Here is a 24189-nt window from a genome sequence, read left to right on the forward strand (position 1 = left end):
CTCCAGCCTGGGTTACAGAGCGAGACTCCTTCTGAACAAACAAAACCAAAAACCCTATGCAGGTGGAAAAACCCGTATCTGTGGGCTGTATTTGGTGTCTGCAGCAGTGTAGGTAAGGGCAATATTCCAATGGCCCATCAGGTTACGTTGTCTTTTCATAGACGTTTTTTATCTGTCTCTGAAATCCCAAAGTCCTTATTTTGCCTATATCTTGTGATTTATGAGGCAATCACATGAGTTCTTACATATTAAACCTCCTTCAGTTTCCCCTCTAACAGGACGGATGAATTGACTTAAAAACCCTTAAAACAAAAAGGGGACTATTCCTCTGGATATATTTTTAACATATGCTAATGGAATTTTGGTTTAAGGAATGAATTCTGCAGTCTTGTAAACAGAGGCTGAATGAAAATTAAATTTATTATGGAAATATCAGTGGTTATATTTACTTTCCTAACATGAATTCAAGCCTAAATTGATTTGTGTGTTATGATATCATTTATCTCTTTGAACAGAGTAAAATGGTAGTTTAAATTATAAAACTAAGAGGTGGTGGAGCACCTTTCTTCAGGGTTAGAGTCTACTGCTCCTTCTTTGTGAAATGAAAGATGTCGATTACAGAGAACAGGATCAGATCAGACGCTCGCCCTACACTCCCCCCGCCCCTACACACATATAAAATACTCATCTTTCTCCCGCTTCCTTAGTACCTTCTAAAACTACTTATAAGGTCAACAGGAAATGTATGGTAGCTTCATGGGCTGTCAGCGTGGACTGGTGATTCATCCAGTTTCTGGCGCATCACTGTTTTCTTTCTTTTTTTATGAAAGAAAAAAAGCTCTGACTTCCAGGCTGGAGTGCAGTGACACAATCTCAGTTCACTGCAACCTCCACCTCCCGGGTTCAAGCAATTCTCCTGCCTCAGCCTCCTGAGTAGCTGAGATTACAGGCACAAGCCACCATGGATGGCTAATTTTTTGTGTGTTTTTAGTGGAGACAGGGTTTTACCATGTTGGCCAGGCTGGTCTTGAACTCCTGACGTCAAGTGATCAGCCTGCCTTGGCCTCCCAAAGTGTTGGGATTACAGGCGTGAGCCACCGCGCCTGACCCATCTTTGTTTTCTTTCAAGGGAGTAACTGACTTTCAAGACTCTAAGAACTATGAATAAGGAAAATGAGTTAATGGAATTTAGCCATAGTTGCTGCCTTCACTTTTTTATGTTCCAGTCACTGGGAACTATAACACAAGCTGCTTCTTTGATGACACTTTCTTCTTATCAGAATCCAGAGGCTTCTAGTGTCAGTAACTTATTTCTTATACCAGTGAAGACCTTAAAACTCTGCCCTCTATTGAGCAGTTCAAAGATGCCCTTCTAAAGTCAACTCAGACATCCAACAATTAGAAACAACTGTAGATTTTGAGAGAAGATAGAGTTTAACAAGAGCTAATTCTTAAAGATACGCTGTACTACATTTAATGTGAGGACAAACCATATATTAGAAGGTCACAAAAACTATTCTTGTGACTATATTCATAGTTCTTCATGGCAATTGATGGGGGTTTAAAAGTCACAGATGGTTGGGTTGAACTTTCCTTGCATTTGTCTCTATTGGTAAAGACATTCTCATACAGACTGGTCTAGACTCCTATTAGCTTCCAATGAAGACTTTGTGACTGACATCTCTTAATTCTAACATAGTTCTAGAAGCCACAGCTTTTCAGTTTCAGCATGTCCCAACTGTGGTATACATTGCTACAAGTATAATAAATAAAATCTTAGAGAATACATGAATAGTTTTTAAAATTTAAGTGACTATATATTTATTTTAAAGGTAGTTTTAAAAATATAACCAGCACCCAAAACCAGTGGGTTCAAATATTTTATATGCTCCTTTTGAAATAAAGTGGATTATTTAAATCAAATTATTAGGTAAATAATAGTTCAGGTGATACATGAATATGGCAAAAATCATGCAGATGGTAAAGAAATAACTGAAACATGGGAAACTGTGAATTAATGGAGTCTATTTGAGTCTGTTGGGGTGATACTATTTATTAACTTTATAAAATTTCAATCAGACTTGGATTAGATGGACCTGAAATGTCAACATAGATAATCCAAATTATTTTACATCTTGACGATCCTGAAGAGGATGCCAAATCAGCTGTTGATTCTGGTTTCCCTTTTATCCTCTGCTGTACTTTAGGTTTCATTTCTGTAGGGCACGTTGTTTTATATAATAGTGTCGGCTCAGGAGTCAGACTGCCGGTTCTTGAACACTGACTCCACCACCTATTTTTTGTGTGAACTCAGAAAACTTACTTCACCTCTTTGAATCTTTTATTTCTTACACGTAAAATGGGGCAAAAATAATCCTTAGCTTGTGAAGTTCCCCTTAAGATTAATACATTGAAACACATTAAGGAATTGTCACCTCAGTAAGTACCGAATAAATATTAGCTATTATTATTTTATGTCTGAAAGGGTGTGTAAAGATAATGGTGTATGTCGTGGGTAAGTTGGCAACTCTCTGGGCCAACGTTGTGGGTGGTAGAAGAATTTGCCAAGACAGTTGTAGTTAAAGAAAGGCAGATTTATTAGAAAAAGTATGAAAATACATCCATGCATTAAAGAGGGGTTGTAGTAAAGAAAAATACGTTGCAAGACAGTGACAGGCAAATCAACGTGAGAGGAGCTGACTGTAAGGAGACAAAGGCTTGCTGGGGCTTTTATAGAATGGTGCCTGGGCTGTGTGCTGAAGAGGGCTTTGTGCACTACTGGTAACGCCAAGGTTGCAGTGAGCTAGCTTGCATTTTGTATCAGCTGAGGAACTGGTAATAGCTGGACACAGGAAGATTGTGTCCTGGACCATGAAGAAAGGCAGACTTATAGCTTATCTGCTTTTTCTTTCTTCTTTTCCCTACTCCCACCAGCCTGACTCCTCTTCCCTATTTAGGACACAAAATTCCATTTATGATGCTACAAAAGAGTTTATTTAAAAGAAAAACTAGTGAGTCCCATTGTGAAGCAAATAATGGCATTATTTCACAGTAATGAATTACTATGATATGTACTGCTTTTTAAGGTCTGTGTGTTAAATAGGCTAGGTTTAAGTTGAAGATGTTCTTAGAGACATTTAAGTCTCATAAGGTTTGAAAGGCATTTCTCTTCACGGTTTTCACCATGATTTGGCACAAAGAAAGTCCCTTTGAAAGGTAATACGAATGAGCTCAGCATTCTTGAAGCCAAATATTCCTAACTGTATATGGAAGACTTTAGACTGGCCATAGGTCCAGAAAGAGAACTTTTTTGGAAATCTTTCAGAAGAACTCGAGATTAAAGCTCTTGGAAATGGGTTTTTGGTTTCATTCTCTTTAGCACTGCCTGAAAGAAGAAATTTAATTCTTAAAAAGGCTTGTAATTTATCGAGTCTTCTGTAATTAAGAATGTCATATATTCTCACTTGGAAGAATATTTTGATTGTAGCTATTTAGGTAGGGCTGTACGTAGAATCACAGGATTCTTAAAGTTGGAAAGAACTTAAAATATTGTTGAGTTCTCATCTCTCTCCTGTTCTTTCTCTCATAGAGCCCTAGAAATGTTTACCAATTTGTCCCAGTTTGCCCAGCGAGTTGGCATCAGTGCCCAGCTAGGAAACAAATGCAGATGACTCAGCAGGCCCCCTGGCTGAATTCCTTTCATGGACAACAGCAGCCTCTGGAGGAGGAGAACGGCATCCTGCTCACCTTTGTTGATCTTAGTTTCCCCTCTCCTCGGCTGTACTTTAGGTTTCATTTTTGTACGGCATGTCATTTCATATGACGGTGTCAGCTCAGGAGTCAGGCTGCCCATGCTGGAATCCTGGCTCTACCACCTATTTACTGTGTGCACTCAGAAAATATATTTAACCTCTTTGAGTCTTATATTTCTGTTTTTTTTTTTTTGTTTTTGTTTTTGTTTTGATATGGAGTCTCACTCTGTTGCTCACTACAACCTCTGTCTCCTGGGTTCAAGTGATTCTTCTGCCTCGGCCTCCCAAGTAGATGGGATTACAGGTGCCACCATGCCTGGGTAATTTTTGTATTTTTAGTAGAGATGGGGTTTCACCGTGTTGGCCAGGCTGGTCTTGAACTCCTGACCTCAAGTTTCGAACTCCTGACCTCAAGCGATCCATCTGCCTTGGCCTCCCAAAGTGCTGGGATTACAGGTGTGAGCCACCATGCCCAGCCAGAGTCTTCTATTTTTACATGTGAAATGGAGGTGGGGGGAATAGTACCTAGCTTGTGAAGTTCTCCCTAAGATTAATAAATCAGAACACGTCAATGAACTGTCACCTCATGAGGTACTGAATAAATACAAGTTATTATTATTTTGTGTGTCTGGAAGGTTTTGCACCTTCGGCATGGTTTCTGGCATACAACAGGCCTCCACTAAGAGTTTGGTGGCTCAGAGAGATCACTCCTCTCCACCTGGGGGCCCTGGATGGAATCCTAGGGATAATTACATAAGAGTCATATCATTTCCACTTGGGAAGACTCTAGTTACTAAAGCCATGTACATCTTAGTTATTAAGTGTTTTAAAAATATTTTTAGTGAATGTTTGAATATGTCTTAAAAAATTATGATCCTTGGATTACTTATATCAGAATCTTCTAGAGTTGCTGTTCAAAATCCAATCCCAGACTCTTGGAGGTGTCTCAGGATCTGCATTTGGAGTCTCCTCACTGTCAATGCTCGGTTTCTTTATCCAGTTCACCACTGAAGGGCATCTAGATTGATTCCATGTCTTTGCTATTGTGAATAGTGCTGTATCTTTATGGTAGAACAGTTTATATTCCTTTGGGTATATACCCAGCAATGGCATTGCTAGGTTGCATGGTAGTTCTAAGTTCTTTGAGAAATCTCCAAACTGCTTTCCACAGTGGCTGAGCTAATTCACATTTCCACCAGCAGTGTACAAGCAGTCTCTTTTCTCTGTAATTTTGCCAGCATCCGTTATATATTTTTTAATAATAGCCATTCTGACTGGTGTGAGACAGTATCTGATTATTGTTTTGATTTATGTTTTTCTAATGATTAGTGATGTTAACCATTTTTTCATATGCTTGTTGGCTGTGTGTATGTCTTTTAAGAAGTGTCTGTTCATCTCCTTTGCCTATTTTTTATTTATTTTTTTTGAGATCGTGTTTCAAAAAATGGCATGAACATGGCTCACTGTAGCCTCGACCTCCTGGGCTCAAGGGATCTTCCTGTCTCAGCCTCCCATGCAGCTGCAGGCATGCAGCACCACGCTCAGTTAATTTTTGACTTTTTATAGAGACAGAGTCTTACTTTGTTGCCCAAGCTGGTCTTTAACTCCTGGGCTCAAGCAATCTTTCTGCCTCAGCCTCCCAAAGTGCTGGGATTACAGGTGTGAGCCACTGCACCTGGCTCTTTGGCCATTTTTAATGGGGTTGTTTTTTGCTTGTTAATTTAAGTTCCTTATAGATTCTGGATATTAGGCCTCTGTCAGTGCATAGTTTATAAATATTTTCTCCCATTCTGTAGGTTGTCTGTTCACTTTGTTGATAGTTTCTTTTTCTATGCAGAAGGTCTTTGATTTAATTAGGTCCCACTTGTCAATTGTTGTTGTTGCAATTGCTTTTGGCGTCTTTGTCATGAAATCTTTGCCAGGGCCTATGTCCAGAATGATATTTTCTAGACTTTCTTCTAGGTTTTTTATGGTTTTAGGTTTTATATTTGTCTTTAATTCATCTTGAATTGATTTTTGTACAAGATGAGAGAAAGGGGTCCAGTTTCAATCTTCTGTATATAGCTAGCCAGTTATCTCAACATCATTTATTGAATAGGGAGTTATTTCCCCATTGCTTGTTATTGTAGACTTTGTTGAAGGCCAGATGGTTGTAGGTGTGGGGCTTTATTTATGGGTTCTTTATTCTGTTCCATTAGTTTATGTGTTTGTTTTTGTACCATGTACAGTACCATGCTGTTTGGTTACTATAGCCCTGTAGTATAGTTTGAAGTTGTGTAGCATGATGCCTCCAGCTTTGTTCTTTTTGCTTAGGATTGCCTTGAATATTTGTGCCTTTTTTTGGTTACATATGAATGTTAAAATAGTTTTTTCTAGTTCTGTGAAGAATGTCATTGGTAGTTTAATAGGAATAGCATTGAATCTATAAATTACTTTGGACAATATGGCCATTTTAATGACATTGATTCTTCCTATCCACGAGCATGGAATGTTTTTCCATTTGTTTGTACATAGTAATCCTATATCACAAGTACAGATCTCAGGAAGGGGTCTGTCTTAGTCCATTTGGGCTACTATCACAAAAGTACCTTAGACTGGGCAATTTATAAAAAATGGAAATTTGTTGCTGACAGTTCTGGAGGCTGGGAAGTCCAAGATCAAGGCACCAGCAGATCTGGTGTCTGTTGAGAGCCTATTCCTCAAAGATGTCACCTTCTATCTGTCCTCACATGGCAGAGGGGTGAATAAGCTCCCTCTGGCCTCTTTACTAAGGAAATTATTCCCATTTATGAGGAAAGAACCCTCATAACCTAATTACTTCTCAAAGGCTCCACCTCTTAATACTGTCACCTTGAGGGTTAGGATTTCAACATATGAATTTTGTGGGACACAAACATTCAGATCACAACACGTTCTTTATTTTATTTTTATTTTAACTTAATTTTTTTTGAGACAAGTTCACCCAGGCTGGAGTGCAGTGGTGTGATCTCAGCTCACTGCAACCCCCACCTCACAGGCTCAAGCCATCCTCCCACGTCAGCCTTCTGAATAGCTCCAAGGACTATAGGCACCCACTACAACACCCAGCTAATTTTTGTATTTTTTGTAGAGATGGGGATTTGCCATGTTGCCCAGACTGGTCTCGAACTCCTAAGCTCAAGCAATCCACCGATCTGAGCTTCCCAAAGTACTAGGATTATAGGCATGAGCCACCATGCCCAGCCATTTATTATTTTAAGTACAAAATGGCCTAACATGTCTCCAGTAGGAATGGAGGGAATGGGGTGGGAGATTTCCTTTTTATCTTCCAAGCAGGGACTGCTTTGAACTGAGTTGTCAGGAGCCGGGCCAGAGGCTAGTAAGTGCCTGTGGATAGGCCAAGGCATTTACAGGAGGAGTCCCAGTCTTTAAAATGGACTATATTAACATAAATAAATAACTCCTTCCAGAAGTACTGTGGTCATGACCTCTCCCATGGGTTGCAGTTCCTCTTGTCCTTGTACCGGTTGCCTTTGGATTCTACATGATCCCAGGAATAACCCTCCCCTGCATTTTCTATCTACAGCACAGGCTCCATGACCATGTCCTTGCCCGCTTCCTGTCCTGGGCCTGGAATGTAGGGTCTCCTATGAATCTACTTTGATTTATGTTTGGTGGGTCTAGTTGCTCAGACTTTCTTCTGAATGGATAATGACTATGACAAACATTCCTGGAGCACTAAAGGTTTAACATGCATTCATTCACTCAATCCTTACAACAGGCTTATGGATCAACTACTGACACTGTTATGCCTGTTTTGTAAATGAGGAAATTGAGGTTCAGAGAAGCTGAAGGCCCCACAGCTGGTGAGTTGCAGAGCTGGGAATGGAAGGCAGATACACTTGACTCTAAGGCTTTTTCCCTTGCTCACCTGTTAGACTGTTCTGGCTGGCCAGCCTACATCATCCCTAACCAGGGCTGGGGGACTCCCTGCTTCCTTCCCTCTCAATCAAGGTTGGGTTCTGTCCATGCAGAAGTTGTCCTTCCCCTGTTTAGAAAGCAGCGTGGCTCCCTGTTTTGACAGCTTGCCATCAGATGGAGGTAGCAAGGCTGGATGGGCAACTCTACCCTTGGGCTACCTGTGTGCTATGCAGCAAAGTGGAGGGGCCCAGATTGGGCATTGGCTGGGCCTGCAGCTAGGGAGCTTGTTCCAGAGCTTCCATAGCAGCTCCAGAAAGAAGTACCAGGAAGGAGAAGAGCTGGTCTCAGCCAGGCCACCAGAGAAATGTCGGTTTTTCCAGGAAGGCCCAGCCTTCTTGCACAACGTGTGTACCCACCCGCTCACTGCCAGGCCTGGTGTTGGTCAGTGAGCATGTCAACATGGACCCCACACTGCTTGCCTGGGTCGTGGAGGACCAAAACCAGTGATGCATCCAACTGTGGGAAATTGTGAGGACCCAGAGGTCCGGGGTGATCTCTGGGTAGGTGGGGTATCATATATATACCATATATAATATATAAAAAATATTATATATCTATATATTATATGTACATATTTTATATATTATATTCAATAATTATATATTATATATATTATATTTTATATGTGTGTGTGTGTGTGTGTGTATATATAGAGAGAGAGAGTGAGAGGGGGTCTGGCTCTGTCGCCTAGGCTGGAGTGCAGTGCTGTGATTTTGGCTCACTGCCACCTCCACCTCCATCTCCACCTCCCAGGCTCAAGAGATCCTCCCACTTCAGCCTCCTGAGTAGCTGGGACCACAGGTGCACACCACCATGCCCAGATAATTTTTTATATTTTTCGTAGAGGTGGGGTTTCACCATGATGCCCAGGCTGGTCTCGAACTCCTGGGCTCCAGAAATGCATCTGCTTCGACCCTTATAGAGCCTGTGGGGGCGGGGGGTGGTGAGAGTGAGGGGTGTGGCATCAGAGGCTGTGGGAGGTGTGGGGAGGAGCTTGGCATCAGAGGCTATGGAAGGGATGTGTGCAGAAGAGAGTAACATCAGAGGCTGTGTGGGAAGTGTGTGTGTGAGGAGGGGCGGGGCATCAGAAGCTGTGGGAATGGTGTGTGGGAAGGGGTGTGGCATCAGAGGCTGTGGGGGGGTTGTGGGGCAGGACTTGGCATCAGAGGCTACGGTAGGGGTATGTACGGAGGGGGGTGTCATGAGAGGCTGTAGGGGAGGGCGTATAGGGAGGGATGTGTATCAGAGGCTGTCAGAGGTGAGAAGAGCAGGGCATCATAGGCTGATGGGTCTTGTATGTGGAATTCAACATTCCCACAAAGTCTGTGCACACCACATTTCTCTTTTTTTTTTTGAGGCGGAGTCTCGCTCTGTCGCTCAGGCTGGAGTGCGGTGGCGCCATCTTGGCTCACTGCAAGCTCCGCCCCCCGGGTTCCCGCCATTCTCCTGCCTCAGCCTCCCGGGTAGCTGAGACTACGGGCGCCCGCCACCTCGCCCAGCTAAATATTATGTATTTTTAGTAGAGACGGGGTTTCACCGTGTTAGCCAGGATGGTCTCCATCTCTTGACCTCGTGATCCGCCCACCTCGGCCTCTCAAAGTGCTGGGATTACAGGCGTGAGCCACCGCGCCCGGCCACACACCACATTTCTCTTAAAGGTACAGCTGGGTGAAGCATATTGGGTCTGTATTTTCCAGTCACTGGGGGTGAGTGTAACAAATACGTTTTATGCATAAGGGCAAGAGCGCTTAAAAACATGGAGACTTCCCTAGAGACGAGACCTAGACAGATAAGGATTTAAGGATTATTATTTTCCTAAGTGATGCAGGGTGATAGTGGAAAACTCCCCCAGTGAGACTTTGGGGGCAAATAGCAAGTATTAGCAAAATTACCCAGGCGCTTCTTCTCATGAAGAAACACAAAGGCTCTAGCATGCTAACATCCAAACTCCTCATTATTAAAGCAGTCGAATTGTACTTTGCTATTGCAGAGAAGAAAGGATAAAAATATCAGTTCTCATTACCTCTCCCCGTATTTTGCCCCATTTCTCCTTTCAGCTCTTGCCTGAAGGTTTATGGTCCCAGCAAGCTCGGTTGTTTCATGCTGACCACTTTGTTTATTTATGTTTAGCTCTACTCTGCATCTCTGGTCTCATCTTTGATGCATCATAAATACTAATGAGCTTGTTTGCCTTTCTTACTGACAATCATGAAGAAGAGTGAGTATTTGTGTGGTTTCCCTGTCCCTAAATGTATCCTCCCAAAGAGCCTCAATTCACCAAAGAGTTGTTTAGATTAAAACAAGCTCTTGTTTGGGCAGTTTTGAGAGAGAAGTAGCGGCCACACACTTATTAATGTGAAAAGATGACTTAGACAATCGTTCATCCAACACCCAGTAGAAAGCTCCATGTAGGAATAGATCTATTTACGAGGTAGAGATGCAAGTGGCGGCGGGGAAGAGGAATAGCATGGAGGAGAATTCAGCTGCTTGTGCTAATTCAGAATGCAAGACAGAATCGCTGGTGGTGACGGGGTGCAGGTTGCTGGGAGGTGAAAGAGAGGGCTGAGATCAATTTGGTATGTTGGTAATTTAGTCCCGAAGAGGTGGGTCTTCTCCAATGAAGAATAATTGTATGGATGTGACTATTTCTGCTCCTTCATATATATTTATTACGAAGTCATCCTGAAATAGCTTGGTGGGGCTTTTGTCCTTTTTTCATTTCAAGAACTGACATGTTTCTAGTGGGAGAAATATGTTTCACAGCAAATTCGAGTTTTTGCAGAGGGAGGCTTTGCGTTGGCCAGCTGTGCAGCTAACCTTTCACCTGATTGCTAACTGCCTGGGGATCTCAGACGCTGAAAATAATTAGAAATCAAGAAATTAGAAATCTCAGTAAATGGGAAATTCTGAATGCCTTTAGAAAACTTGTTTCCCTCCCAAAGCAAGAGGTGTATTTTGCTTATATATACCTCTTGCTTCTAAGAAGGAAAGTAAGATCCTAATGTCCTAAGATGAGTAGATCTCCAAGATACATTAAGAGAACAAACTATATTTCAAGACTAAGCCTTAAGTATGATATATTTTATGCTGAACACACACAGTGCTATAGATCCTTGATAAGTAAATATATGAGTATGTTTATGTAAAGTAGCTGTCTTATGGGGTTGTTATGAGGATTTTAAAAAGATAAAAAGCAAGAAGGATGAAGGATGTAAAATGCTTAGAATACTGGTATTGTACCAGTGTTGGCTATTACTATGATGTAATGCATTCAGAAAGATTGGTAATGAACTTGCAGCCAAACCTGTAACAGTGGGGGGGAGGGTAGATAGATGAGTTGGATTTTAGCCTTATCTTCAACGTTTAAATAATTTTGGAACAAAGGAATATATTTACAAATTACTTGTATAATTAAAGATTAATTTAACTGATCTGAATAAAACGTGGATACATTCAGATAAAAAACGTAAGAGTTATCACAAGCACTGGTGCATTTAGACTTGAGCCCTATACTTTAGAGAGTCTCAGATGTCATAAATACACACACACACACACACACACACACACACGTCAAAGACCAAATGGCCAGCTCTGTCGCTTTAAGAACTGGTGCTCAACATAGGCTTATGTCCCTAGACATCTGCTTTTGTGACTAACACCATTCAGGCCCCAGGGAAATTCTTCATACATACATATTCTTGCCCTATGTCCTTGAAACAAAGGCAACTGTATCTGAATGTCACAACTTTGAGGGTTGTGCTGCTGCCTGGGTTGGACTTGCTTGGGAGGGTAAGAATGATTTGACCAGCAGAGCACTGAGGTAAAGAAAAAATCATTTAATTAATTTATCTTTAATTAACTTGTAATGAATTCTTGCATAAAGAGTTACTGTTTCTCAGTAGTGCCAAACGTCCATCTTCTTATTTCTCTTTTTTTTTTTTTTTTTTGAGACGGAGTCTCGCTCTGTCGCCCAGGCTGGAGTGCAGTGGCCCGATCTCGGCTCACTGCAAGCTCCGCCTCCCGGGTTCACGCCATTCTCCTGCCTCAGCCTCCCGAGTAGCTGGGACTACAGGCGCCCACAACCGCGCCCAGCTAATTTTTTGTATTTTTAGTAGAGACGGGGTTTCACCGTGGTCTCGATCTCCTGACCTTGTGATCCGCCCGCCTCGGCCTCCCAAAGTGCTGGGATTACAGGCGTGAGCCACCGCGCCCGGCTATCTTCTTATTTATCTTTGTGCTCCAATTTTTGGTTCCAGAGGTACTCATAAATTAGCACAGTTTTGCAATAGCTACACATGGTAGCTGAGGGATAATTTGCAATGTTAAAACAGTGCATATTATTCTTAAATTTGTATTTATGTAGGTCTAGAAGTAATATGTCTGAAGTGTGTTATCTATTCTTTATATAGGGGTCTAGATGGAAATTGAACACTAAAATTAGGAATAGTTTTACTTCTACAAAATATATTTAATATGCTTTGATTACATTTTCCAAAAATTAAATACAACTTCAGCTTTAAAAACTCTTGATGTAAAAATTCTATATTCATTAGTTACAATTTGGATTTTGCATACATATATACTTTGGAATATTTTAGAAAAATAACCTATCTTGAAAGCATAAAAATAATTTTAATTTTTAAAATCAAGTAATGTATATTTTTAATGAAAATTAATTCTAATTTTATACATTTTGAATATTATTACATTTTATTATTTAATAGTTTAAGGCATTGCTATCAATCTAACACAAATTATATGAAAATTTTTATTTTTGAGACAGGGTCTCGCTCTGTGGCCCAGGTGTGATCACAGCTCACTGCAGCCTTGATCTCCTGGGCTCAGGCAATCCTCCCATCTCAATCTTCAGAGTGTCTGGGACTACAGGCACATGCCACCACACCTGGCTCATTAAAAAAATGTTTTTATAGATGTGGGATTTTGCTGTGTTGTGCAGGCTGGTCTCAAACTCCTGTGCTCGAACAATGCTCCTACCTCAGCCTCTCAAAGTTCTGGAATTGGCGTAAGCCACTGTGCATGACCTAAAATCTTGATTATAAAACTATAATTATAATTTTGCTAAAATGAAGTCAGGAAAAATAAAACTTATGAAATAAATGTCATGTATGAATGATGTATACCTTTGTTACATATCAAACACTACTAGCCCGTTAATAGAACACTCAGACATAGGCAATACTACATTTAATTGTTTGATATTTTGCCAACCTTCAGTTATATTAAAACCTAACTTTATACATATTTTAAACTTTGTCCATATGAAGGTATACTGATCAATGTAGGGTAATATGTCACATTGCATTTAGCAGTTTGATAGCTTGATTTATAACTTTTGATATTTTAGGCATACAGGATATGAGCCTACACTGGGACTTTTCACCTGGAGTCCCGTCACTGTTAGGAGTGGGTCTGAGCAGATGCATCGTTTTCAGCGGCCAAGGCTGCTGCTTCTGAACTGTTCATTGCTTGGTTCCTTGCTGTAGCCTGACCTGTGTCCAGGTTGTCCCATGGGAAATTGAAGGGTCAGGTGCCTGAGTGAGAGCAAGAGGCCGAGCAGCTGAGAGGATGCCCCCTCTGCTTTCTCTTTCTCCCTCTGTTTCTTCTTCCCCGTCGTCTCCACAGCTCATGGGTGTATTCTTAGAATGCCAGTATTCTATACATTTTACATATATCTTGACTCACTGCAACATTTGCCTCCTGGGTTCAAGCGATTCTCATGCCTCAGCCTCCAGAGTAGCTGGGATTACAGGTGCGTGCCACCATGCCTGCCTAATTTTTGTATTTTTAGTAGAGACAGGGTTTCACCATGTTGGCCAGGCTGGTCTCAAACTCCTGACCTCAAGTGATCCACCCTCCTCGGCCTCCCAAAGTGCTGGGATTATAGGCGTGAGACACTGCGCCTGGATCTCCTAAGGCTTGAGGTGAAACTGTAGCCTTCGCCCCTCTTCTGTTCCATGTCTATAAAGCCTGACCTTTTCCATGGTTGCCAACTAATTCCTGCTAATGTATTAGCTGATCATTATCCAAAGATGGGATGAAGGATGGAAAAGGCAGGCACTTTGTAGGGTTAGTTGTAACTGCAAAAGGCCGTGTGTCCTCACAGTTGATTTTGGAGATTAAAAACATTGATTCACTTAAGGAGAAGTTACTCTCTTTTTATTTTTTTAATCCTCTGATTAACCCAGGAAGAAAGTTTCAGTTTATTGTACAGTTGGCCTTCTGTATCTGCAGGTTCCATATCCGAGGATTCAACCAACTATTGGTTAAAATTATTAGAAAAATAAAAAAGTAAAAAGAATAATACAATAATAAAATAATACAAACATCAACACAGTATAACAACTATTTACATAGCATTTACATTATGTTAGGTATTATAGGTAATCTGGAGATGATTTAAGGTAAATGGGAGGGTGTGCATAGCTTATATGCATTATATGCAACAAAGCTTATGTGTAACAAAGGTATACATCACTCATACATTGTGTCAGGGACATGACCGTCTGTGGATTTTGGTATCCGTGGGAGTCCTGGGACCAGTCCCCTGCTGATACAGAGGCAACTATATTTTAATGCTGCTTCTTGGAAAGTTTCCCCCTTTTAAAAAAAAATTCAGTTTATTGAGGTAAATTAATATAAAATAAGCTTCACCTATTTTAATTTTGGTGAATTTGATGAATGTATACATATAACCACCACCGTGAGCCACACACAAGATTTCCATCAGGCCTAAGTTCCTTCTCTGTCTTCTTATGGTCAATCCCTCTTTCACCTCTAGTCCCAAGCAATCACAGATCAGCTTTTATTGCTATAGATTAGATTGCATTTTCTAGAATTTTAAATATATGGCATTGGCCAGGTGTGGTGGCTCATGCCTGTAATCCCAGCACTTTGGGAGGCTGAGGTGGGTGGATTGCTTGAGCCCAGGAGTTCAGGCCTAGCCTTGTCATCAAGGCAAAACCCTGCCTTTACAAAAAATATAAAAATTATCCGGGCATGGTGGCATGCACCTGTGGTCCCAGCTACTCAGGAGGCTGATGTGGGAGGATCTCTTGAGCCTGGGAGACAGAGGTTGCAGTGAGCCAAAATTGCGCCACTGCACTCCAGCCTGGGTGACAGAGCCAGATCCTGTCTCAAAAAAAATTTATATATATACACATATATATGTGTGTATATAATTTCATTCATATATACACACACATCATTCATATATATATGTGTCTATATACGTATATGTGTATATTATATATATGAATGAAATCCTACTTTTTGATAGCATTATTTGTTTTATTCATACACATATATGTGTCTGTATATATACACATATATGTGTATATTATATATATATGAATGAAATCATACAGGATGTATATATTTTGGGTGTGACTTCTTTCACTCTGCATACTGTTTTTGAGATTAATCTATGTTGTGGGTTTCAATAGTTTATTTTTATTGCTGAATCTTCCTTTGTTTGGGTATATCAAGATTTGTTTATCCATTCACCTACAGGTGAATATTTGGACTACTTTTAGTTTTTGGCTGTTTTGAGTAAAGCTATTTTAAACATTTGCATGAAAGTTATGTGTGGACATATACTTCCATTTCTTTTGGGTTAATAAGTAGAGTGGAATTGTTGGTTCTTATAGTAGCTGTATGTTAAATTTATAAGGAACTGCTTGTATTCCAAAGTGTATCATTTTACACTCCTATTAGCAATGTATGAGAGTTTGTACATCTTTTTAAAAATATATTTTTAATTTCAATAGCTTTTGGGGAACAAGCAGTTTTTGGTTACACGGATAAATTGTACAGTGGTAAAATCTGAGATTTTAGTGCACATATCCCCTGAGTGGTATACATTGTACTCAATATGTTGCTTTTTATTCTTCACCTCTCCCCCACCTCTCCCTGCTTCTAAGTCTCCAGTGTCCATTATACCCCTCTGTATGCCTCCCTTGTAAGTGACAGCATACAGTACTTGGTTTTCCATTCCTGTGTTATTTCACCTAGAATAATGGCCGCCAGCTCCATCCTCCATCCAAGTTGCTGCAGAAGGCATTATTTCATTCCTATTTATGAATGAGTAGTATTTCATAGTGTGTGTGTGTGTGTGCGTGTCTGTGTGTGTGTGTCTATCTATCTATCTATCTATCTATCTATCTATCTATCTATCTATCTATCATCTGTCTACTTTATCCACTTATCAGCTGATGGGCACTTAGGTTAGTTCCATATCTTTGCAATGGTAAATTGCACTGTGATAAACACACGCATGCAGATACCTTTTTGATATAATGACTTTTCCTATGGGTGGATACCCAGTAGTGGGATTGCTGGATCTAGTGGTTGATCTACTTTTAGTTCTTTGAGAAATCTCCATACTGTTTTCCATAGAGGTTGTACTAATTTACATTCCTACGTGCATAAGCATTCCCTTTGTACCACATCCATACCTACATCTGTTGTTTTTTGACTTCAAATAAAATGGCCATTCTGGTTGGGGTAAGGTAGTATCTCATTGTGGTTTTAATTTGCATTTCCCTGATGATTAGTGATGTTAATCATGTTTTCATACGTTTGCTGGCTATTCGTATATCTTCTTTTGAGTAGTGTCTATTCATGTCCTTTGCCCACTTTTTTGGTCTTTATTATTTTATTTTATTTCTTTTTATTTTTTTATTTTGGTAGTTTTTGGGGAACAGGTGGTGTTCGGTTGCATGGAGAAGTTCTTTAGTGGTGATTTCTGAGATTTTGGTGTGCCTGTCATCTGAGCAGTGTACACTGCACCCAATGTGTAGTATTTTATTCCTTGCTCCTCTCCCACCCATCCCCACCTGAGTTCCCAAAGTCCATTATATCATTCTTATGCCTTTGTGTCCTCATAGCCTAGCTCTCACTTACAAGTGAGAACATACCATGTTTAGTTTTCCATTCCTGAATTACTTTACTTAGAATAATGGTCTCCACCTCCATCTAGGTTACTGTGAATACCATTATTTCGTTACTTTTTATATATTCCTATATATATATTTATTCCTATATATGTGTGTGTATATGTATATATGACACATTATATATATAACACACACATCACATTTTTTATTCATTGGTTAGTCGATGAGCATTTAAGCTGGTTCCATATTTTTGCAATTGCAAATTGTGCTGCTATAAACATGCACGTGCAAGTGTCTTTTTCATATAATGACTTCTTTTCCTTTGGGTAGATACCCAGCAGTGGGATTGCTGGATCAAATGGTAGATCTACTTTTAGTTCTTTAAGGAATCTCCTTTCTGTTTTCCATAGTGGTTGCCCTTGTTTACATTCCTACTAGCAGTATAACAGTGTTCCCTTTTTGCCACATCCATGCCAACATCTGTTATGTTTTGATTTTTTAAATAAAAAAAAAATCTTGGCTAGGCGCGGTGGCTCAAGCCTGTAATCCCAGCACTTTGGGAGGCCGAGTCGGGCGGATCACGAGGTCAGGAGATCGAGACCATCCTGGCTAACCCGGTGAAACCCCGTCTCTACTAAAAAATACAAAAACCTAGCCGGGCGAGGTGGCGGGCGCCTGTAGTCCCAGCTACTCAGGAGGCTGAGGCAGGAGAATGGCGTAAACCCGGGAGGCGGAGCTTGCAGTGAGCTGCGATCCGGCCACTGCACTCCAGCCTGGGCGACAGAGCGAGACTCCGTCTCAAAAAAAAAAAAAAAAAAAAAAAATCTTGCAAGAGTAAGGTGGTATCTCATTGTGGTTTTGATTTGCAGTTCCCTGATAATTCGTGATGTCCAGCATTTTTTCATATGTTTGTTGGCTGCTTGTATATGTTCTTTTGAGACTTGTTTATTCATGTCTTTAGGCTACTTTTTGATAGGATTATTTGTTTTTCTCTTGTTTATTTATTTGAGCTCCTTGTAGATTCTGGATATGAGTCCTTTGTCGGATGCATAGTTTGCAAATATGTTCTCTTGCTCTGTGGGTTGTTGTTTACTCTGCTGACTGTTCCTTTTGCTGTGCAAAAGCTCTTTAATTAAGTCCCACATATTTATCTTTGTTTTTGTTGAATTTGCTTTGGGTTCTTGGTCATGAAATCTTTGCCTAAGCCAATGTCTAGGAGGGTTTTTCTGATGTTATCTTTCAGAAGTTTTATAGTTTCGGGTCTTAGATTTAAGTCTTTGATCCATCTTGAGTTGATTTTTTTATAAGGTGAGAGATGAAGATCCAGTTTCATTCTCCTACATGTGACTTGCCAATTATCCTAGCACCATTTGTTGAATAGGGTGTCCTTTCCCCACTTTATGTTTTTGTTTGCTTTGTCAAAGATCAGTTGGCTGTAAATATTTGGTTTTATTTCTGGGTTCTCTATTCTGTTCGACTGGTCTATATGCCTGTTTTTATACCAGAACCATGCTGTTTTGGTAACTTGTGGTATAGTTTGAAGTTGGGTAACATAGGGCTTCCAGATTTGTTCTTTTTGCATAGTCTTGCTTTGACTGTGTGGGCTCTTTTATGGTTCCATATGAATTTTAGGATTGTTTTTTCTGGTTCTGTGAAGAATGATGGTGGTATTTTGATGGGAATTGCATTGAATTTGTAGATTGCTTTTGGCAGGACCGTCATTTTCATAATATTGATTTTACCCATCCCTGAGCATGGGATGTATTTCCATTTGTTTGTGTCGTCTGTGATTTCTTTCAGCAGTGTTTTGTAGTTTTCCTTGTAGAGGTCTTTTTTTTTTTTTTTTTTTTTGAGACGGAGTCTCACGCTGTTGCCCAGGCTGGAGTGCAGTGGCGCGATCTCGGCTCACTGCAAGCTCCGCCTCCCGGGTTTACGCCATTCTCCTGCCTCAGCCTCCTGAGTAGCTGGGACTACAGGCGCCCGCCACCGCGCCCGGCTAATTTTTTGTATTTTTAGTAGAGACGGGGTTTCACTGTGGTCTCGATCTCCTGACCTTGTGATCCGCCCGCCTCGGCCTCCCAAAGTGCTGGGATTACAGGCTTGAGCCACCGCGCCCGGCCTGTAGAGGTCTTTTACCTCCTTGGTTAGGTATATTCCTAAGTATGTTATTTTTTATGGAGCTGTTGTAAAAGGGATTGAGTTCTTGATTTTATTCTCAGCTTGATCATTGTTGGTGTATAGCAGTGCTACTGATTTGTGTACATTCATTTTGTATCCTGACACTTTACTAAATTCATTTATCAGGTCTAGGAGCTTTCTGGATGAGTCTTTAGGGTTTTCTATGTATATGATCATATCATTGGTGAACAGCGACGGTTTGACTTCCTCTTTACCAGTTTGGTTGCCCTTTATTTCTTTCTCTTGTCTGATTGCTCTGGCTAGGAATTCCACTACAATGGTGAATAACAGTGGTGAAAGTGGGCATCCTTGTCTTGTTCCAGTTCTCAGTGGAAATGCTTTCAGCTTTTTCCTGATCAGTATGATGTTGACTGTGGGTTTGTCATAGATGGCTTTTATTAGCTCGAGGTATTTTATTCTATGCTGACTTTGCTCAGGGTTTTAATATATTAATAAAGAGATGCTGGATTTGTCAAATGCTTTTTCTGCATCTATTGAGATGATCATGTGATTTTTGTTTTTAATTCTGTTTATGTGGTGTGTCACATTTATTGACTTGTGTATATTAAACCATCCCTGCATCCTTGGTATGAAATCTGCTTGATCATGGTGGATTATCTTTTTGATATGTTATTGAATTTGGCTAGCTGATATTTTGTTGAGGATTTTTGCATCTATGTTCATCAGGGATATTGGTCTGGAGTTTTCTTTTTTTGTTATGTCTTGTCCTGGTTTTGGTATTAGGGTGATACTGGTTTCATAGAATGACTTACAGAGGATTCCTTCTTTCTGTATCTTTTGGAATAGTTTTGGCAAGATTGGTACCTGTTCTTCTTTGAATGCCTGATAGAATTTGGTGCTGGACTTTTTTTTTGTTGGCAATTATTTAATTACTGTTTTAATTCGCTACTTGTTACTGGTCTGTTCAGAGTTTCTATTTCTTTCTGATTTAATCTAGGAGGTTTGTATATTTCCAGGAATTTTCCCATCTCCTCTAGATTTTCTGGTTTGTGCATGTAAAAGTATTCATTGTAGCCTTAAATGATCTTTTGTATTTCTGTGGTATAGGTTGTAATATCTACTGTTTTGTTTCTAATTAAGCTTATTTGGATCTTCTCTTTTTATTTCTTGGTTAATCTCACTAATTGTCTATCAACTTTGTTTATCTTTTCAAAGAACCAGCTTTTTGCTTCAATTATCTTTTGCATTTTTTTTCAATTTCATTTAGTTCTGCTCTTTGTTATTTCTTTTCTTCTGCTGGGTTTGAGTTTGATTTGTTCTTGTTTCTCTAGTTCCTTGAGATGTGACATCATATTATCTATTTGTGCTCTTTCAGACTTCTGATGTAGGCATTTAATGCTATGAACTTTCATCTTAGCACTACTTTTGCTGTATCCCAGAGGTTTTGATAAGTTGTGTCACTATTATCATTCAATTCAAATAATTTTTAAATTTCCATCTTGATTTCATTATTGACCCAAAGATTGTTCAGGAGTAGATTATTTAATTTCAATGTATTTTTATAGTTTTGAGGGTTCTTTTTGGAGTTAATTTCCGGGTTTATTCCAGTGTTCTGAGAGGGTACTTTATGTAATTTTGATTTTCTTAAATTTGCTGAGGCTTGTTTTCTGGTCTATCATATAGTCTATTTTGGAGAATGTTCCATGTGCTGAAGAAAAGAATGTACATTCTGCAGTTGTTGGGTAGAATGTTCTGTAAATATCTGTTAAGTCCATTTGTTCTAAGGTACAGTTTAAATTCGTTATTTTTTGTTGACTTTCTGTCTTGATGACCTATCTAGTGCTGTCAGTGGAGTACTGAAGTCTGCCACTCTTATTGTGTTGCCATCTATCTAATTTCTTAGATCTAGTAATAATTGTTTTACAAATATGGGAGCTCCAGTGTTAGGTGTATATATATTTAGGATTGTGATAGTTTTCTGTTAGACTGATCCTTTTATAATTATACAATATCCCTCTTTGTCTTTTTAAACTGTTTTTGCTTTAAAGTTTGTTTTGTCTGATATAAAAACAGCTACTCCTTTTTGCTTTTGGTTTCCATTTGCATGGAACATCTTTTTCCACCTCTTTACCTTAAATTTATGTGAGTCCTTATGCGTTAAGTGAGTCTCTTGAAGGCAGCAGATACTTGGTTGGTGGATTTTTATCCATTCTGCCATTTTGTATCTTTTAAGTGGGGTATTTAGGTCATTTACATTCAATGTTAGTATTCAGATGTGAGGTGCTATTTTATTCATTGTGCTAGTTGCTGCATGAACACCTTTTTTTCATTGTGTTATTGTTTTATAGTGCCTGTGAGATTTATGCTTTAGGGAGGTACTATTTGGTATATTTCGAGGTTTTGTTCCAAGATTTAGAACTCCTTTTAGCATTTCTTATAATGCTGGCTTGGTAGTGGTAAATTCACTCAGCATTTGTTTGTCCGAGAAAGGCTTTTTCTCTCCTTCATTTCTGAAGCTTGGTTTTGCTGGATACAAAATTCTTGGCTGGCAATTATTTTGTTTGAGGGGGCTAAAGATAGGACCCCAATCCTTTCTGGCTCCTAAGGTTTTTGGTGAGAAATCTGCTGTTAATCTGATAGGTTTTCCTTTATAGGTTACCTGATACTTTTGCCTCACAGCTGTTGATTCTTTTCTGTCTTGACTTTAGATAACCTGATGACTATGTGACTAGGTGATGATCTTTTTGTGATGAATTTCCCAGGTGTTTTTTTGAGTTTCTTGTATTGGAATGTCTAGATCTCTAGTGAGGCCAGGGAAGTTGTGTTTTTTTTTTTTTTTCCAACTATTCCCTCAAATATGTTTTCCAAACTTTTAGATTTCTCCTCTTCCTCAGGAACACCAATTATTCTTAGGTTTGGTCATTTAACATAAACCCAAATTTCTTGGAGTCTTTGTTTATTTTCAAAAATTCTTTTTTCTTTGTCTCTGTCTGATTGGGTTAATTTTAAAGCCTTATCTTTGAGCTCTGAAGTTCTTCCTTCTACTTGTTATAGTCTATTGTTGACACTTTGCAGTGCATTTTGTATTTCTTAAGTGTATCTTTTATTTCCAGAAGTTGTGATTGTTTTTTCTTTATGACATCTGTTTCTCTGGAGACATGTTCATCCATATCCTGTATTGTTTTTTATATTTCTTTAAGTTGGTTTTTACCTTTCTGTGGTGTCTCCTTGAGTAGCTTAATAATCAACCTTCTGAATTCTTTACCTGGCAATTCAGAGATTTTTTTTCCTTGGTTTGGTTCTATTACTGGGGAGATAGTGTGGTCTTTTGGGGATGTTATAGAACTTCATTTTGTCATATCACCAGAATTACTTTTCTGATTCCTTCTCATTTGGGTAGGCTATTTCAGTGGAAAAATCTGGAACTCAAGTGTTGCTGTTCAGATTCTTTTGTACCACAGGGTGATCCCTTGATGTGGTGCAGTCTCCCTTTTCCTAGGGATAGGGCTTCCTAGAGAGCCAGACTGCAATGATTGTTATTGCTCTTCTACAAACAGTACAAATTTCAAATCAAGCTGCAGTTACTTCTTGGAAACACTAAACAAGTTGTTTTCAGTTGGTTACTTTGTTAATTCCATTACAACATCATTACCATTGTTCTTCAGGGCTTGGACTGCCTTTGCTTTCGACATATTTGCTTCGACAAGGGCATGACCAGTTCCATGCCCTTAACTTCCACACCTATTTTATCAACTTCTTCCTCTTAAGTCTCCTCTTGTACAGTTGGAGTCTGTGTTTTTTCTTAAATGTTTGAGATAGCTTTACCTTGAACTTTGAATTTCTCAGCAGCTGCTAGCTGTGCTTGCTGAGATAAATCTTCATTTTTGGTTCCCCCAAAAACTATGTAGGTATCCAAAGCAGGGCTCTTATAGACATCTGGTTTTGTGAGGACAAAGAGAGGATATTCTTAGATTTCCAGATAGTGACTCTAGTAACCCCTGTAACCTGTCGAAGATCCAGTTTGGACATAACCTTCTGTGCTTTCTTTTCACTCTGACTCTGTTTTGCTTCACTGACTGGTTCTTCATTAATTTCAGCTGCTGCTGACAACTGGGCTTGTTGTGTGGTTGTCTGTGTGGAATCCTGTTCCTCAGGCTCTGGTACTGATTCATCACTGTCAGATTCTGTTCCAGACCCTCTGTCAGCCTGGAGCTGCGGCACCTCCTGTTTCGTAGCAGGGATGGTTTCTGTGGCTTTGCCGGGCATTTTGCGCAGGGAATGCAGAACTCTTTGCCCGCTTTTTGATGGGATTATTTGTTTTTCTCCTTGCTGATTTGAGTTCCTTGTAGATTATGGAGATTAGTCAAAATATTGTTGGATGCATAGTTTGCAAATATTTTCTACCATTCTGCGGGTTGCCTGTTTACTCCGCTAATTATTTATTTTGCTGTACAGAAGCTTTTTAGTTTAATCAGGTCCCATTTATTTATCTTTGCTTTTGTTGCATTTGCTTTTGGGGTCTGAGTCATAAATTCTTTGCCTAGGCCAATGTCTAGAAGAGTTTTTCCTAGGTTTTCTTCTAGGATTTTTATAATTTCAGGTCTTAGATTTAAGTCTTTAATCCATCTTGAGATGATTTTTATATATGGCGAGAGATAGGATTCCAGTTTCATTCTTCTACATATGGCTATCCAGTTGCCAGCACCATTTACTGAACAGGACTTCCTTTCTTTAATTTATATTTTTGTACACTTTGTTGCAGGTCAGTTAGTTGTAAGTATCTGGCTTTGTTTCTGGGTTCTCTGCACTGTTCCATTGGTCTATGTGTATACTTTTGTGCCAGTACCATGCTGTTTTGGCTACTACAGCCTTGTAGTATAATTTGAAGTTGGATAATGTGATGCCTCCAGATTTGTTCTTTTTGCTTAGGATTGCTTTGGCTATTTAGGCTTTTTTTTTTTTTTTTTTTTTTTTGAGACGGTGTCTTGCTCTGTCGCCCAGGCTGGAGTGCAGTGGCGCAATCTCGGCTCACTGCAAGCTCCGCCTCCCGGGTTCACGCCATTCTCCTGCCTCAGCCTCCCGAGTAGCTGGGACTACAGGCGCCCGCCACTGCGCCCGGCTAATTTTTTTCTATTTTTAGTAGAGACGGGGTTTCACCATGGTCTCGATCTCCTGACCTTGTGATCCGCCCGCCTCGGCCTCCCAAAGTGCTGGGATTACAGGCGTGAGCCACCGCGCCCGGTTAGGCTTTTTTTTTTTGGTTCTATATGAATTTTAGAATTTTTTTCTAATTCTGTGAACAATGATGTTGGTATGTTGATAGCAATTGCATTGAATCTGTAGATTGCTTTGGGAAGTATGGTTATTTTAATGATATTAATTCTTCCAGTCCATAAGCATGACATGTATTTCCATTTGTGTCA

At 39.7% G+C, this 24189-nt stretch overlaps 1 pseudogene; it reads right to left on the reverse strand.

Moving 5' to 3' along the window:
• Positions 1-22386: 22386 nt before the first annotated feature.
• Positions 22387-23032, reverse strand: LOC704364 (nascent polypeptide-associated complex subunit alpha pseudogene; annotated as a pseudogene).
• Between the last annotated feature and the right edge of the window lie 1157 nt (positions 23033-24189).

This window comes from Macaca mulatta, chromosome 9 (genome assembly GCF_049350105.2).
Source record: "Macaca mulatta isolate MMU2019108-1 chromosome 9, T2T-MMU8v2.0, whole genome shotgun sequence".
Lineage (NCBI taxonomy): Eukaryota > Metazoa > Chordata > Mammalia > Primates > Cercopithecidae > Macaca > Macaca mulatta.